The sequence below is a fragment of the Solanum stenotomum genome, chromosome 1 (assembly GCF_019186545.1).
Source record: "Solanum stenotomum isolate F172 chromosome 1, ASM1918654v1, whole genome shotgun sequence".
In the NCBI taxonomy this organism is placed as follows: Eukaryota; Viridiplantae; Streptophyta; class Magnoliopsida; order Solanales; family Solanaceae; genus Solanum; species Solanum stenotomum.
This window is the reverse complement of record NC_064282.1, coordinates 22,803,231-22,817,898: the sequence shown is the minus strand read 5'-3', so window position 1 is coordinate 22,817,898 and position 14,668 is coordinate 22,803,231. Positions and strand designations below refer to the sequence as shown.

At 27.6% G+C, this 14,668-nt stretch overlaps 2 long non-coding RNA genes across 4 annotated transcripts in view; both read right to left on the bottom strand.

Annotated features, from left to right (window-relative positions):
• LOC125872524 (uncharacterized) overlaps positions 1 to 14,668 on the bottom strand; it is an 88,932-nt gene that overhangs the window by 69,807 nt on the left and 4,457 nt on the right. The window lies entirely within an intron of this gene.
• Positions 8,605 to 13,179, bottom strand: LOC125872514 (uncharacterized). 2 transcript variants are annotated; one of them, XR_007447136.1, is made up of 6 exons: positions 13,069 to 13,179; positions 11,643 to 11,671; positions 10,383 to 10,487; positions 9,406 to 9,573; positions 9,150 to 9,267; positions 8,605 to 8,831 (listed from the first exon to the last, which is right to left on the bottom strand). It is a non-coding gene; the product is annotated as an uncharacterized LOC125872514 (long non-coding RNA). The 2 variants fall into 2 exon arrangements; XR_007447137.1 differs by lacking the exon at positions 10,383 to 10,487.

The following is a 14,668-nucleotide window of genomic DNA, read 5'->3' as shown; positions in this document are numbered from 1 at the left end:
CATCCCCTCTCGAATATATCCCTCTCATATAATAATGTATCATTTAAAATGTATCGGACAATCAAGAAATGTATCCGAGAGCAATCAAAAGTTAGAATTTTTGTAATTTGATAAACCTCCGGAAATAGAATGTAATTAGTCCCAAATGTATGGGATTTCTATATTTTATACTGGCCTCAAAGTCCAATAATGAGGGAGTATGCAGCAGTAGTACCAAGATTGGTAGAATTGGGCCAAAACCCCAATACGTTTTTTTTTTTTTGTTTCTTTGTTAGAATTGATTTAAATTTGAGTTTTGTTTTGTTAATTTCCCGTTTTGAGGTATTCTTTGTTGGTAATGGTTTTCTAACATTTTATTTAACTTAGAATAATCCTTCTAAGAGTTCGAATTTATCTAGTTTCGCTATGATAAGAGTATTGCCTTCAAGTATCGTCCTTGCAATTGTTAATTTAATTTAATTTAATTAAGCAAATTTAAGTTTTTATTATAAAATTAAGCTTAGAATAATATAATATAAAGATAAGGAGATAAGAAATGAAGATGAAGGAGAAAACTTTTCTTCTTATTCAAGCGTCTTTCAAATGGTGAATGATATCTTTATTCATAGTGTTAAAATATAACTCCCAAAGGTCACCAAACTAGTAGAAACATAATTATCCAAAAAGGTTCTTTATCGCCTTGGAAGTATACATACATGAATTCAATTAATTCTTGAATAAATTAAATGGACAATCCACAATCAATGAATTTATATCAATTTTGGGATTAATTAGAGAATTATTTATATTTTTTTCATAGTTAGTGGTTAATTTAATATAGATATTTAGTAATTGGGTTGATTTTTTAATTTAAAAGCTCAAAGAATTATTTTGAAACTGTGACATTTAATTTATTTTACGCCACGTGCATTCCTGAATTTTTTGATAAATAATTGCTATCTTTATATGATTTGACTGTTATATAAAGCAACATTGTATGGCAATAACTCTTTATTATGAAAATAGATAATATATTTGGATTGAATCCGTATTTCAATCATATGAATGTCCTATATATCTTTAAAAACATGATAACAAATGTTAGAATATATAAATTTATATGAAGCTTTAATTTGTAATATGCAACTGATTTTATTTTAATTTCTTTTATCAAATAATCTATTACTTTTGAAAATTCTTTAAGAGTTCTAATTCAAACCACGCAAAACAATATGAAAGATTATGATTTTCATAAAAATATAACGGTAAACAAAATCATTTTTGTATCCTTCTTTAATGGATATTCATAAGCTGATTAAGTCATATTTGCCTCATGAGTATCTTAACTGCAAGTCAATAAGCTTACAATTACCTAGATAAATTATTCTCGATTTTAATTATTTCTACTTTGGCAAGATTAATTTTTTAATTTTTTAAAAATTCTCAAATACTAAAACTTGGCTCAAATTTTTTTTTTTTTTTAAACTTGAAAACTAAGGATGTTTGTCAAATATATTTGCCAGGTAATAATAAGTTATATGGCCAAATACTTTAGAGCCCGTTTGGATTCGTTTAAAAGATAGCTTTTAAGTAAAAAATAGGGATAATGGTCTGAAAAATACCCCAACTTTGGTCGGATTTGTTGTTGCGATACTAAACTTTCATGAGGACCTATTACCTCCCTAGACTATTTAATACCGTATTTTTTACCCCCTGAACTATTTAATAGTGTATTTTAAAGGTGTATATGTGCTCACGTAGACACATTACTATTTATAATTTTACATTATATTTTATGTCCACGTGGTCAAATATATATGTTTAAAATATGGTATTAAATAGTCTAGGGAGGTAATAGGTCCTCATGAAAGTTTAGTATCGCAACCACAAATTCGACCAAAGTTGGGATATTTTTCAGACTCTTATCCCTAAAAAATATAAAGTCAAACTTAAATAACTTTTAAATCAAAAAATAAAAAAGTAGGGGAAAACCTACTTTTGGTTTTTCAACTTATTTTAAGTCATTTTTAACTTACTTTAAGTTATTTTTAACGTTGTCAAATACTTCCCAACTTATTTTAAGTTATTTATATTTGCCAAACACTTCGAGAAGTAAATCCAAAATCAAACATACTTTTAAGCCAATCCAAAATCAAACATACTTTTAAGTCGGTTTTTGACTTCTGGAAGTGTTTGACAAATATAAAAATAACTTAAAATAAGTTTAAACATGACTTAAAATAAGTTAGGAAGTATTTGACACAGTTAAAAATAACTTAAAAATGACTTAAATAAGTTAAAAACCAAAAGTAAGTCTCCCCTACATTTTTTTTTTGGTCTCCCCTACTTTTTATTTTTTGACTTAAAAGTTATTTAAGTTTGACCTTTTATTTAACTTGAAAGCTAATTTTTTAAAACCAATCCAAACGGGCTCTAATTCTCAATTTTCTTTTCAAGTTTTTTCCCCAATTTATCTGTGGCCAAACGGCACCTTAGAAAAGTTATTGTGTAAACTAATGGGCAAAAGGGAAAAGCGCTAGAGAAAGTAAAAGTTATTCTGTGTACGGATTATTCCAATTTCCAACTAGTCTACAACTTGTAAAATAAATTTTTTAAAATAAATATTTGTTTTTTTTTATATTTATCCTTTTAATTTACACTTTTTTAGACAAATTACACTACTTTAAAAAAATAACAAAAGGACAATAGTGAAAAATATTGTTTAAAAAATACTTAAATCTGTTCATCTAGTTAACTTGTCACATTCTACATAAGAAACTATAAAAAGTAAGTATATAAGTATTTATTAATTTATTTTTTAAAATCTTTTTAATACTTTTGTATATGTGCCTTAGCCATTCATACAAAAATTAACCATAAGTTTTTTTTTAAAAAAAAAGTTTACAATATTTATATCTTCAAAAAGAATTAATTTAGTGGAAGAATAAAAATAGTTAATTAGTTTTATCTTAATTTTATAAATTAACAAAATAATTTGTGATATATATTTACAGTAATTTCAACAAGTCCTATGAAATTGAGGGAGTATCAACTTACTCAAAAATGAAATTGCTGTTGCGTGGAAAGTGGAAAACCAAAAAGGCATTTGAATAACCGCATCTCAATGGAATTTCGGAATTCATATTAGAGTCAATCAAATCTGAATTTGTGCCAGAAAGTCTCACATTAGGAGCGCTCTCTAACAAAAGTAACTCCATACCCAAGAGGACTCAAACCCGAGACCTTCGATTAAAGACAAAGATGACTCCGTACCCAAGAGGACTCCAACCCAACATCATGAATGAATACTTCTTCCCCACAACCCTAATTGGTATAATTATTATAGCGGGTTTCATTTGAGTAATTATTTAACATTGTGCCTACTCAACACATGGTTTTTTGGTTGAAAAAAGGATAATTGGTCAAGTTACAGCCTATTTAGGTTTTAACAAAATTCAATAAATTAATCACCAATCAAAAGCAAAAGAAAATTATAGGAAAAATAATTTTCTCAAAATAAAGAGAAAGGGTCAAGATAAACGTCAAATTTAAGGAGAAGAAAAAGGGAATTAATGTGATCTACCACCCAAAGTTATAATGTAAATTGCATTACAAAATAGAATAAGGGTGAAGCTGATCAGTGTATATTCTATGTTGCTTCATGGTTACCAATTGATCGGGAACCTTAATAAAATCCCGTCAACAAGACAGTGAAGCTCCTTTCATTTTGAAAATACGGAAAGAAAGAAACCTAATGTTCTCAACGATCCAGATATGTAATATGCAAAATTGTATTACAAATCAAAGGATAAGTTGAGTGTACATTCTATATAGCTTCGTGGTTACGAATTGATCGAGAACCTTAATCAATCTCGTCAACAAGACAGTGAAGCGCGTTAAATATTAAACAAAAGAAGACTAATTAACGAAAAAAATACTACACTAAACCAAAAAAATTCAAGAAGGCCAGATCTGGAGATCAGGTCTTCTTCTAGACCATATCGATATATATTATGGTAAAGTGAAGTTTAAAGTCTCTTTATATAGAAGTTATATTCGATTATATTTTTGACACGTGTAACGTAAAGTCGTAAAATGCTCATTGGCTAATCACAGCTGTTATCTTTTCTTTTTTCACGTTTCTCTTTTTGATTTATCCTTTTGAAAAGACGTGAAGAAAAAGGGAAAGGAATTAAAATATGACTAACAGAATATCAGATGTAAATAATGCATTTGGTTTGGTATATTATTAATATTTTATTTTTTAAGTTATAATATATAACTAAGGCTTGTTGTATACTGATAATATTAAAATACACTCTAGTTAATCATTGTAGATTGTGATCTCTCGTTCGACCAATAGTCTTATAAAAATTCAACTATTATATTATTCTTTAATGAAATGTACCTACGTCTTTGTACATTAGTTTCAATATGTATTTTTCTTGTTCCTGAAATTTAGTTTATTCCAGAACTTCTATTCTATATTCCATAATTTTTTAATTTTTAGATTTAATTAACTTCAAATGATGACAAAATATAAATAGAGTTATTAATTGGTTATAAATTTTAATTTCATATTACTACAAAATATAATTTGAGATATTAATTAACAATTTATCTACTTACATTTTTATAATGGATAAATTTTGTATTAAGTTGAAATTAGAATGATAAGTCTTGTTATGCATAGCAAAAAGGATAAAATGGAATATAGATAAAAAGAAGACTTCAACATAATCTAATCTATTTGAAGTGATTATGATTTTAAATTCAAGTTAAACACTTTCACATTTATCGAATTTTTTTTATCTCATATTAAACTCAAAATTTATATTTATTCAAACTTAAAATTATATTAACTATTGCTGCTTTAATTTTAATTAATTGCTATTGGTTAGAAGGATTATGTTGAGCATTTCAAGCTAGGGGTGTGCATCGGTCGATTCGGTTTGGTTTTATGAATTATCGGTTTGGTTTATCGGTTTTCGGTTTTTAAATACGCTAAACCAATAAAGAACCAATAAGATATTTTTTTTATCGATTTTCGATTTATCGATTTTGGTCCTTAACAGTTCGGTTTTCGGTTTAACCAATAAGAATATGCTTATAAAACAAATATATGACTTATCTAATAAATTTGACACGACAAGACAATAATGTAATTTTACAAAAGCACATAAAATAGAAATAATAATAACAAACATGAAAAGAACTATACATGTCAAATAAAGAGGAATATGATTCTTACTTTAGGTTTTGACGATTTGTATAATGTAAAGTTGTGAACTCAAAGTCACAGCGAAGTATGAATTGATGGCTAAATGACAAAGACATAACTATTAACATATTGAGATTACTATTTATTAATATGTATGTATATGTAAAAGTATTAAATTACTATAGTCTTAACTCGTAATGGGTTATCGATTTACCCAATAATCCAATATTGAAAACCAATATCAAACCGATAACCCGATATTTTTTTTTATAAAACCATTAAGAAACCATTAACACAATAACCCAATAGCAACAAACCAATAACACTTTTTTTGGTTCGGTTTTTGCACACCCCTATTTCAAGCGGGAAAAAAAAGGATGGCTTTCACGGCTATCACATAAACTTACGTAGTAAGCGTTTGACTATAAATTTATTAGAAATCATGGGATGAAATCAGTGTGTGCACAAGCGATTTAATGTTGATTTCATCTCATAATTTTATATCATTAGATAAAATTTCAAAATCCCCAGAAATCATGATTTTGAAATTTCATATCATGATTTGAGATTTTTAAAAACAAAAATTCACCGCTCATAACTTGAAATTATTAGTCCTACATATGTCATTTATAAAATTTTCACATTTTATATTTTGTTAAAAAATCTCATATTTATATCTACGAGTATTATTTACATATGTAAATAAAATTTACAAATCATATAATTACTTTTTAAATCATTTATATCTCATATAACAATTATTTTCATCAACATAAAATTTAGTATTACTTCAAATCAATTCTTGTTTACCATTTATATGCACCAAATTCATTATTTTTGATCAAATTTATTTACACAATAAAATTTATTACTTCATTTAAATTAACGTTTGATAAAAAATATTATTTCATTATTATATTGAGTGGACAAGACTAACTACTGTGGTGAGATTGTATTGAATTAGTAAAAAATAATAATTCAATTTTATATTTTTATCGAATTAAGATTTGATCGATAAATGTTGTATGTTTTAAGAAAAGGTTTGTGATAGTGTATTATATGATTTTATAAACTTTTGCATTGGTAAAAGATTGTATAAAGTATTGGGATAATTTTAATAATTTTATAACTTATGAAGTTTTTATGTTTATGAAAAAATATACAATGTAAAAGTCCAAATTGCATGTCAAAACAAAATTTCAACTTCATGATTTCATATTATTAGAAAACGAACCACTTCTATTCTCGAAGTTGAGGTATATGAAGAATGACTTTTTAGTCCCTTTCGTCCAGTGGTCAGGACATCGTCTTTTCATGTCAAAGACATGGGTTCAATTCCCGTAAGGAATAGGTACTCATTCCCAGTTGCTTTCAGTTAGGTTTCATTGCTGAGTGATCCCAAATCTTCCAAAGGTGATAGATCTTTGTTCTTTCTTGACACTTCTTTCTATATTATGCCAACCTAAAAAGAGCGATGAAAAATTTCGTATAATTAATTTGAAAAAACTACATAATATGGCAAACTTTGTTATATATTTAAGGCACATAGCTATAATACATTTTATTTATTTAAATATTAAATAGCAAATATGCTATTACATGCTTGATCATTTATTTTCAGACATGTTTTACAGTCACTAATCCTTATTTATCATCTCCAAAGCTTTCTCTTTCAAATCAACCTTATTTTTTTCAAATTTCATTCCAATTTATATATACATTTATCTTGTCTGTTCAACATCTTTCTCAATTAGTCATTTCCTATTGGTTAATATACATATATTTTTGTATAGATTTATTTAATTCAATGTATTCATTTGTATGTTAGTTAACTATATGTACACGTATTGTAGTATTTTTATTTTCTCACTTAGTTATTGCCCGTTGATAGTATTCATGTTTTGTTTTATATATTTAGTTAATATCCATGTATTTTTGTATGTATATATATTAAATCAATGTATTCATCTATATTGCTCATATATTGGTTAATAATCATGTATTTTTTATATATATTTAATTAATATCCATTATGTTTGTATGTGTGTGTATATATATATATATATATATAGTTATATACACATTAGAGAACTTTTCTTTCTTATGATATACGTTTTGTAAAAAATAAGTTATGTCTTTATAATATAATTTGCTGAAATTGAAATTTAATCTTTTATGACATAAATTACGTAAATTAAATTATCCCTATTATGACGTAATCTATGATTTTTGAAACTAATTTTTTTTCTTATTACAAAATAAATTTTGTAGAAATTTAAGTTATGTAATATGACATAACTTGCTATGTCATATCACGGTACAACAATATAAAGTTATGTTTAAACGAAAGTTATTTATTATTTAAGGGGTCGTTTGGTGCGATGGATAAGAAGAGTTAATTACAAGATAACTTTTGGGTGACCTTTAATTTGTTATTTGGTTGCAAAGTCTGGGATAACCTATCCCGTAATTAACAATTAGTCCTGGGATAAGTTATCCCTCAATGGGGGTGGAATAGTAATCCCAAGATAACTTATCCGGGGATAAAGTATGTAAAATAACGAAAATACCCCCTTAAACTCTCTTTTATGCACCACTTTTATATTCATGGACATTAACATAATTTTTAACAACATTTATAACAACATTCATTACCTTAATTATTTATTGTTTTTATTATAACATATTTTTCTATTAAAAATTACATTTTCTATACAATTTTTATTTATGAATATATTATAAGTTGAATTTATTTGCCTAATTATTATGTTTATTTATATTTTGATTTCTTTTAAAATGTTCACTTCATTACTAAATTACATATTTTTAATTAAATAGTTTATTACTCACTTAAAAATTATATTTTATAAATCAATTAAAATGTTGATATCTTTAATAGTAAATTTCTCTTACTTTAACAAACTTAAAATGCAAGTTTTTATTTTTAAGTTAAATAAGATGGAAATTTTATTTTTAAACTAAATAAGATTGAAAGTTCTATTTTAAAAATAAATAAGATGAATTTTTTAAAAAAAGTTAAATAAGATGAAAGTTTAATGTTAAAAATACACGGCTGATGGCACAATCATGGAAATGCACACATAAAAATATTTAAGCTAAATAAGATAAAAGTTTTATTTTAAAATACACGGCACAATCATGGAAATGCACCTTGCTGGCTACTATTTGGTTAATGCCGGAGAGTCGCAATTCGGCGACACAAATAATAACAGATATTTCGAGGTAACAGCATGGAATTGAACTCTTGCTAAGAAGGCGAAAGTTAGCTCCCAAACCAGAGCTACTGGGATTTCTCTTTGGTTATTAGTCTACTAGATATGAAATGCCCGTGGTATGCACGGGCCCAACGTGTATCATTTTGAAAGAAGAACTACTGACTTTTCTCTTTTGTAGTTTGATTATCATAAACAAATATTGTTGCTATACAATAAAAGGGCATAAACTATAGTAATATTGTCAAACTATTTTTATAAATACAAAAAAGTTTTCGAAGTATAAATGCCACGATAAATACGTCATTAGAATTTCTCTTATGCTCAATTGACGATGCTCCCTGGTAGAATTTGAGATCAAGGAGAGGGAGCTACACGAGCACTTGCAAGAGAGTGAGCTGCAAATCAAAAAGTTATATAAGCACTATTATAAATTCATACTCGCAGTCATAAGATGATATTCATTTTCTGAAATAGCTCATAGATTTTAGTGGTAGTTCAATTTGGTATTTGCTTAGTCCATACTACAAAGTGACGTCCTGATAGTTCATTGCCAGATGAAAATAAGAATTGCTTCAATTTTTCATTTGTACTACAATAAAACACATTTACTTTAAGGCCTATGTGCAGAAGTGTAATAATATTTTTTAAAATAACATAAATGTACTGAAAATTTTCCAAATTACTAAAAGTTCAAGAAGCTCAACATAGATTACCTCCATGTCCGAAACGAGATCTTCTGAATGACTTGTTTTCACATTAGCTTTTCTAGTTCTTTCTTCCAACTCTTTCCTCTCCGACTTGTAGTCAAAACTATGAATTTGTATCATTGTGCTACAAGATACAAGATATTTCTTTAGCTTAAGCCTTCTCTTATCAATAGTTATTATTCTTGCATCACAAATATATACTCAAGCACATAGTATATATTCAAAGTAAACATAAAAAGCTTAACGAAGGTAAAACACTCACCTTGAAGCCTCGTTCGTCTACTTTCTTGTAATTGTAGGCATAATAGACAAGCTGACATTTTCTTACTGTCTCTACACTGCAACGACTCTTTGGTAGACAAAATCTTCCAATTAAGGGAACTTCAATTGGCCAAACAAAATTGTCCTGTTCTTCTCCGCAGCTAAGTGCCTTCACGATCAAATAAAAATATTTTCAATCAAGATAATGTACACTCCTCGAGAACTCAAAATTTTCCCTACCATGCATTATTTCACTATCACAATTCATAGTGAGCATTCACTGAACTGTCTTCCTTTTTCAATAAATTTGTCCAAAATTCAAATACCCATAAACAAAAAAACTATACTGGCATTTTAGTAGTTGCGACAATCTTAGGCCATGAAATAGTGAAAGAAGAAAACTTTAATTAATATTGCCTTCTTTTTCAAACTGCTTTGAATTTTTTATTTTTTTATTAAGTCGACATTCTATCAGAAACAACCTCTCTACTACAATCTATAGCTTATATTTGGTATATAGTGCAAGAAAAAGGCTCCGATTGTCAAATGTATCACCAAAAGATGAGGACTTAAAATAACACAAGGATCACATGTTTCAAACTATCAAATTATTTAGTATGCCAAATATTGATCAATGCCAGATCTCTTAATTTCTTTAGTTGGTATGATGATAAAATTCACATGAAATTGGTCCTTCATGCAAGCTGCTAGAGAAGACGACAAATGGAAGAAGAAGAGATCCAAAGAAGAATTAAAAAAGTCGTGTCGAAGAGTACCTACAAGTTCCAAATGATGTTCTAAGATAATCAAGTAAGAAAATTTATCTCTTGTGGTGGTCACCAGTAATAACATGTCCCATGCTCAAACAAACTTTAGATCAAGCTAGCATTTGATCAAAATTTATCTTCAATTTCAGAGGCATAGTTAATAAAAACTTATTACACAAAACAACATAAAAAGAATGTGTCTACTACATACCAACTGCTTGCTTGGTACTATCATGTGATGTATTTACTTCGAGGAATAGCCTTGCTAGTTATTATCAGCCTCCTTTATTTGTGGTCTTCACGAAAACATCAAGACCTGTCAGATAACGTCATCAAGACAGGAAATTACTATGTTTGTGAGAATGTATATAGAAAAAAATGTCATGTTGAAATAAATAAAAGTGTAGATAATTTAGCTAGTATTTGATCTATTCAAATAGAATAAAGTTATTTCAATCACCATATTTCTACCCCCAGATCATAGTCTTAAGTATCTGTACTTGGATCTGTATCCCTATATCCTGAAATTAAGATCATGAAGAATCCGACCTCTAAATTCACATCGATATCGAACACCCTCACCCAAATCCGAGCAACTTAGGTGGAAAGCAGAAGAGTTCTACCCTAATGTATCTTGCAGACTACAGGAAGAACTTTGTAATTCTTTTGAGTTTAAAAGTACAGAGTATACAACACAAAGATGAAAAACAATTGCTAGAAAAGCATTATCAAACTTTTTTGCAACTAAAACAGTCCTACAGGACTATATAGGACTAAATCCATTCACCTTGCCACATTTATTTGAAAATTCAAAAAACACAATCCTTAAAATTTCTGCAAAGCTTACCAACTGACAACTAAGTTATTTCTATAGAAATTTCAATAAAATTTGTAGATGAAGGAATCAGATCCTAAAACACTAAAAAAGAAAATTGTCTTTTCGCTCACCTCTCTTTTTATGTCTTTGAAAGAAAATACTTAAAACAACTTCCGTAATAAGTTGCATATTTCACGATTTAATTCAGCTAATCTGTGATTACATGTGTTTGATATGATGGAAGTTATTTTGCGTCCACTTCCTATGAACACACTAAAGATCATAACTGTCCAAATGTTTTCGATACAAGACCTACTTTAAATATTGTGGCACATTCATTTGATGCTAGCAATTAAGATCAAGATTTGCATCAACGACAGAAACAACACCAAATACCACTACATATTAACAAAATCCTAAAGACAATGGCATCAACTATGGTTTTACATAGTGAATTGATCAAATTCACCGTAGAAACTCTTGGGACAAATAAAATAGACACCAAAACACAATTAAAATTTCCTGAAATGAAAACCCACAAATTCCAAGTTTTCATATCACAATTCAACTCTAACTCAGTTGTACTTCATACATAATGATCCCAATAAGAAGATTGTTACAAGCAAATCAATAGATTGGGGAATCGATTCATACCTTATACAAGCAGCCTCATATTCTTCCATCTTTTGTGGCTCAGTCAGAATTTCAAAATATGAAACACCAAAATAGCACAAAGTTCAATATCATTTCTATATATATAATATAACAAAAAAAATACAAATAGTCTATTTTTTTTTAAAAATAAAACATTTGGTTTGTAAGTTTGCCAATTTTGATAATTTCAAGTAAAAAAAATTGCAAAAAGTTCCAAGTACATATGCAATGTCTAGAGTGTGATAAAGGCTTCTAAGGAACAAAGCAACCATCATAACATTTGAAATACTACAAGTTCAGATTACCACTAAGTAAATCAAAAGCTAAAATATAAGATGTTTCCAAGCTTGTTTTGCCACTATTACAAAAACAACTTTTAACGGCTAGAAACAACTTATATTTTCTTGATAAATATGTATTTATGGCAGCGGCTAGAAACACTACAACAAATTTCGTGATTATTTATAAAGGTTGGCTAAGAAAACTCTTGATAAACAATCAAGAAATTCGTTATGATTTTTGGTTGTCTAACAATTTCTTTGTCAACTGTGATAAATGTCAGAACACAGTTCTTTGAACAAGTGAAACATTTTCTTCTCTTTGTTAAGATAACAAGCTTCTGCAATGCCACTGCATTCTTTAGTAGAAACTTCAAAGGATCGAAAATCATACAAACCTTTGCTTTAGACCATGTCTTCAAACGTGTCATTAGGCAGCCGACAATCTTAACATTCTTGAAATTGGAAAATAGTGTTTGGAATCCAACTCGGCAAATTGATATTATCTACTTTGGCGAAATATCTTAGCTCAAGCTGGCAAGGGGTTTGTAGAACTCGAATTTGATGTGTATGTTGAGTGACTCTAAAAGAGGCGAGGTTCGCAAAAGGCTGGCTACTCCATACATACTATACTTTATTACATGCATTTATAGAGTTAGACATTTGCGTCTCAATTCTGAAAGCATCACCCCGTCAAGTTTTTGGATAACTTATAATGGAGATGTTCAAGTTATGAACTATATCTATATGTATAGTTGACTGAGCAAAAAAAAAATCTTAATCTTTTGTAGGAAACTTTCATGACCTCCACACATCAACAAGTATAAGTGTCTATTATTTAGTATTAAATAAGTTGCTTGTAAAATTTTAAAATAAGATCCAAAATTATGTATTTAGAGTTCTTTACACACCCATGGGTATAAAAATTATTATATGCAACCATAAGAAATGTAAAAAAGAAAGAGGAGTTAGGATGAGAAAATTGTACCAATATCTTAATACATGAATCACCGATCGATGTTCAATTAAGAAAAACTAATGTGACAGTATATTTATGCTATTATTAGGTTCTTAAAAGAACAGTAAGATTTATTATATTTGGAAAATATGAAAAGAATTGAAAGATTCGTTGAGTTGATTGACCTTACCTTTAGCCTCTTAGAATTTTTTTCTTCAAATCTTCAACTCAATTCTTTGATAATCTTGTGCTGAATTTTGACGTTGAGAGTAGAAAATGAATGCTAGAGAAATTGGAATTTGGGAGTGGTGGAAGGCCAAAGGAGAGACAAGAATAATCCAGAAGCAGAAAGAACATAATCAAAAGACAAAACTATCCTGACTTTTGATTTAAATATCAAAATTAGAAATCTGTCCAACTTTTGTTGCACAATGTACAATAAAATTAAATTGTGGTCGTCCTTACCTTTCATACTTCTATATATATATATATATATACTAGATACAGGACCTCGTGCTGGCACGGGGCCCAATATATATATATATATATATATATATATATATATATATATATATATATATTCCTAAACTATGTGATATTATGAAATTGGAGAAACTATTGAAATTTTTATATGATTTTAAAAATATTTTAAATTGTTAGTTATTGTAATTTTGAAAATAATATTTATTATTCTCTTTGTTTCGATTTATGTGGCACATGTAGGATTTAAAAAATTAACCATTTTTTATATGTCTTTTAAATATATTAAGTTGTTAATTATTGTATTTTATAGTTCATTTTTAACTTAATTTTTAAATAATACTCCATATGTTACTTTCCATGTCCCAATTTATTTGGCATTAATTGATAGATTTTTTGGAGTCGAGCGATTTTTTTTGTTAATTATTGTATTCGTCAATTTCAAACAATATATGTTTATCATCTAATCCATTTTATGTGGTACCAATAGAATTTAGAGAGTCAATCAAACTTTTTATATAACTTTTAAATATTTAAGTTGTTAATTATCGTAATTTATAGTATTACTTATATTATTTTCAAATATATTTAAATATTATATGTTACTCTTTTTATCCTAATTTATATGGTATTGATAGAATTTAAAAGTGTCAAATAATTGTTAATTATTGTGATGTATAGTACTTTTTATGTAGTTATATATATATATATTTTAAGTATACTAAATTATTAATTATTTTAATATCCACTTTATTTTTATTTTTTAAATATGTAATCAACTGAAAAAGGTCAGACATGATAATCAAAATAAAGAAATACACAATAGTATTGGTCAGCCGAGATGATAAAGTTGGTGGGGCCCACTTAAATTAAATAAAGATGGATATATGTGTCATTATGGAAATGTTGGCTGGTTTTTTTGTCTAAAGAAGAAAAGGTACAATTATAAAGCACTGTCATACAAGAGTTTAAAGGAGCAAAAGATAGCAAATACCGTAACTCTAAACATTAATTGCAAGGGGCAATGACCAAATTACACTTGAGCTTTTTCTAAATATGGCAAAAAACAGTCATGTTGAAAATTTGAAAACTCTCCCTTCTATATAACTAGTAGGGAGGCCCGTGCATCGCACGGGGTAAGAAGCCCAACAATTAATGTATTCTGAAATCTTAAATTTTATTTAATGTATAACCTTTTGTCATAAAGGAATAAAATGAAGGTGGTAGTAGTAATTGACAAGAAAAAAAAGTTAATACATAAAGGCTACTCAAATAGATATATCATGTAAAGCATAAAAAAATCATATTGT